The 4,396-nt window shown below is 35.5% G+C and overlaps 1 long non-coding RNA gene and 1 pseudogene across 1 annotated transcript; one reads left to right on the top strand and one right to left on the bottom strand.

The window, feature by feature from the left end:
- LOC127175936 (tripartite motif-containing protein 16-like) overlaps nucleotides 1–4,396 on the top strand; it is a 424,611-nt pseudogene that overhangs the window by 175,373 nt on the left and 244,842 nt on the right.
- On the bottom strand, nucleotides 456–3,280 carry LOC127175943 (uncharacterized). Its single transcript, XR_007829043.1, has 6 exons — nucleotides 3,030–3,280; nucleotides 2,885–2,951; nucleotides 2,516–2,601; nucleotides 2,208–2,411; nucleotides 626–797; nucleotides 456–547 (listed from the first exon to the last, which is right to left on the bottom strand). It is a non-coding gene; the product is annotated as an uncharacterized LOC127175943 (long non-coding RNA).

Here is a 4,396-nt window from a genome sequence, read left to right as displayed (position 1 = left end):
TAGTTGAGAGTTTAAGTGTGTTTCTGATTTTTTTTTGATGGTTAGTGTTTTAAAATCAAATCAGAACCCTCAGACAAATCAGAACCAGAATGTTAAGATAATGATGAATTATGTACACATCATAAGAAAATTTGAGTTCCGCGTCTGAATTTTTACATTTGAAGCATTTTCCATTGGAAAAACTATTTTATTGGAACAAAAAGAAAGTAGTTGTGGATGCAGCCATTCGCAGTGCAACACTGCATGTACAAACATGCACTGGAGACTTTGCATGTAGTTCTTTGGCATTTATGGAATGTTCAACTCGACCCACCGTGCAGACAGCAGCTTGCATGATTGCATCAAATCCTGCTTCTGAAGAGTCCAGGTTTCCAGAGGTTTTCTGCTTGCTGACTTCTTGGGTGAACAATGTACCATCATCTGTCAAGCTCAGGACATTTTTGTAGCTGAAGGGGGCTGAGCAGTCATTTGGAAAACATGGGTTCTTCAGATACCGGAGTCGTCAGAATGAAAGGCATAACTAGTTTCTCCAAAAATGAACCAAAACCTGGAAACAAGAGTTTGCAGATCACTTAACAATAAAAGCGTATGCAGGTGTGAATGTGAGCATGTGTGTTCTCCTGACCTATCCGCAGGTCTTTTTGTGATGTGCTGCATTGCCTTGGCAAGTTCGGTTCCCAGGTTCTTGACATTCTCAAGATTACTTTGCATGGAGTCACTGAGGTCCATCAGGAAGTACAGATCGATGGGATAGTCTTCGGCCCTCTTGAACTTGAGAGTAAACTTCTGTGATTCACCTGAAGTGTGACAAATTTTAGACAAAAATAAAATGCATCTATATTTATAAGTTTGCAAAACTTAGTTTATCTAATAAATTAATTAAAAAACAAAAAACAAACAAACTAAAAAACTGTCATTGACTCACCCTCATGTCGTTGCAAACCTTTATGACTTTTTTTCTTGCTTATGCAGAACACAAAAGATAATTTGAAAAAAAAAAAAAAATATCCTGGTCACTTTTTAATACAGTGAAAGTGAATGAGGACTGCAAAGGGGCTGTCAAACTCCAAAACAACAAAAACATAATAAAATATCGATTTGTGCATTAAATTTCAAATCTTCTAAGGCCATAGCTCTCTTTGATGAACAAATGGAAATTTGACTCGTTGACACCGATAATATTCGTCCAGTGACCCGGTTACAACCGCTGCCGGAATACTGATTCAGCAAGTTGAACTTGAGAACCGAATCAATCCAATTCGTGAATGAATCATGCTCAGTGAACTAGACTGACAGAGTCACTGAAAAAAACAATTCGTTTAATGAATCAGTCATCGCTGCTTCGCTTGCGAACATGTCTAGGTGAGCGGATGGAGGATGTAAAGATAGACTTGAAATATGATGCATGAGTCACATTTATAATATGTTGTATTATTTTATGTTTATTTTCTTATTCACAAGCGCCCTCTCATTCCTTCACTTTCACTGTATAACGGGTTTGCACTTACATCACGATTTAGTCAATTACTCGGATGCACGGCCATAATGGAGATACTCAGAAGTAAACAAAAGCATGGATTTCACAGGTAATGTACTACTGAATACATTGAATACAAAAAAAAAAAATGTGGAAGCTGCTAAATCATGTGGAGAAGGACTAAGCATGAAAGGGTGCAATATTTTGACAAACTAAAGTTAATAAGTGGTTAAGATACATACGAGCAGTATTAATTAAGATAATAGCCTAACATTTCACCTATGACTGGAAATGCAGTAAAGATTCTTGCCCTGGAAATCCTGGTTCAGTTTGGCCAAACATAAATGCCTTTTGTTCCCTTGTTTTTTGCACTCTTTTCCTTGATTTGTTATAACTTTTGCCAGTCTATAGTACTTCAAATGTTTTTCCCGGCCCAATAAATTAGTACAGCTCAAAATGACAATAATTGACCAATTTCAGTAACAGTAATCAGCAGAATATGCGAGTTTTGTTCGGTTCAGTGGCATTGTTTACGTTCAGTGCCACCAATGGCTGATTGATGCCTTGAAATTCTCCTTTTGTTGTCCACGAAAGAAACAAAAGTAATACAGGTTTGAAACGACACGAAAGTGAGTAAATTATGACATTCATACATTGGATGAACTTGTCCTGATATCTATCTCACAAAACATTAAAGCACATCTAGTGATGTTTAAAAGAGGTCCAGTACCTGATCGGAGGTTGAGGGTGAGTTTTTGTGGCTGAATCTGGATGATCTCATCAGGCCTCAGATTCTGTCCTCCATCAATTTTACGGTTTGTGACAGGTTTGTTCTTGTCAATCGTGACTGTTCCTTGAGGGTTTTCTATGCCAGTTGATTGCAACCAGCCTTTTACAGAGAATCCTTGTCATCACAGCGTGAATGTTTGAAACCCTGTTAAGATACAAGCAGAGACTTGCTAATCACACATTCTGGTAAGATGCAGATCATTTTCCAGAGTCAGATCATCTTCAAATGTTGTAGATGAAATAACTTACAGGATCTTTGCACCACGCACATTGTGGCCCGATCTGAATACACTCTCCACATGTTTTGGCATTTGCAGAAATGCATACATTGCTGTCTGAACCCAAAACACAAACACAACAACTTTCAGTCAGATTCAATAATAATCATTTTTCCCAGTGACTAGGTCTTTTATACAGAAAATTATTTTTTTTTAAAGTATTTTAAATTTTATGCTTTGTACACTTTTGCAGAAGGTATATTAAAAGTTTCTCTTTTTTCTTTGTTATTCCCAGTTCACTTATTACTATGAGATAAACTCATAAACTTAAACAATAAAATACTTCCCCCTAAGGCACTAGAAAGTAGCCATGTTGTTGGATATAAATGACTTGTATTACCTGTTTTTGAACTGACATGGGAAACAAATCCTAGTAGAGCTGATATTAATAGCACCCTCATATCCATCTAAATGTAAAAGTATTATTGTTCTTATTCACATAATAAAATATGATAAATAAATAAATATACAGCTTCGTTACTTACCTTAACTCCTAAGGCTCTTTCAAAAACTTAGTTTCTGAAGTAAACGTCTATATGCTCAACCTTTCCTGTTGTTTTGAGTTCAACTACAAGTTACAGTACACCTTAACAGCCCTGTAAGCATATGAAGAATGCTTCTGGAACAGCAAACCAAAGAAAAGTGGTCCTAGTGAGTGTGTGTAACGCGAGAGCAGATCTTGTTTCGTAGTTCAGACTACAGCAGCAGCAGGCCCACACCTCACACTAAAACAGGAAACACAAACTGAAGGATTGTGAGGTTCAAGTGGGACAACCAATCACTGTAACCAATGTAGCTGTAACATGAGAGGTCTCTCAAAGATTAGTTGCGCATTTAAAATCATAGGGAAAACCACATATTTGCTTGCTACAAATAGCATATTAACTCACTACTTCTGCAGAAAACAGCATATATGTGACCCTGGACCACAAAACCTTAAGTAGCACTGGTATATTTGTAGCAATAACCAAAAATACATTGTATGGGTCAAAATTATTGATTTTACTTTTATGCCAATACTGATTAGGATATTAAGTAAAGATCATGCTATTTGAAGATATTTTGTAAATTTCCTACCATAAATGTATCAAAACTTAGTTTTTGATTAGTAATATGCATTGCTAAGAACTTTATTTGGATGACTTTAAAGGCAATTTTCTCAGTATTTTGATTCCAGATGTTCAAATAGTTTTATCTTGGCCAAATACTGTCCTATCACAACAAACCATACATCAATTTATTCATCTTTCAGATGGTGTATAAATCTCAATTTAAAAAAACTGACCCTTTTGACTGGGTTTTAAGTCGTACATTGTAGGCAGAGTATATTAAGCTAGTGACCCATTTTAAACATAGCCATAAATGCACAAATAAAAGCAGTTTTGTGCAAAAATTCACATTACCATACTCAGGCATACTCAAACTGTGTAAATGTAAACATTTTAAATCTCCACATGTGACCCTGGACCACAAAACAAGTCATAAGTGTTAATGTTTTTAATCTGATACAGCTTAAAGCTGATTAAATAGGCTTTTCATTGGTGTATGGTTTGTTAGGATAGGACAATATTTGGCTGAGACACAACTAAATTTACAAAATATCTTTATGGAACATGATCTTTACTTGCTATCCTAATGATTTTTGGCATAAAAGAAAAAAAAAAAAAAAAAAAAAAAAAAAAAAAAAATCGATCATTTTGACCCCTACAACATATTTTTTGGCTATTGCTACAAATATACCAGTGCTACTTAAGACTGGTTTTATGGTCCAGGGTCACATATTAATATATAAAGACCTTACTTTCAATAATAAAGCATGCTGACACACAAACAGACATGGATAGCAATGCAG

Source organism: Labeo rohita, chromosome 2, assembly GCF_022985175.1.
Source record: "Labeo rohita strain BAU-BD-2019 chromosome 2, IGBB_LRoh.1.0, whole genome shotgun sequence".
Classification (NCBI taxonomy): domain Eukaryota; kingdom Metazoa; phylum Chordata; class Actinopteri; order Cypriniformes; family Cyprinidae; genus Labeo; species Labeo rohita.
The sequence above is the reverse complement of the archived record's forward strand: the minus strand, read 5'-3'. Positions and strand labels throughout refer to the sequence as shown.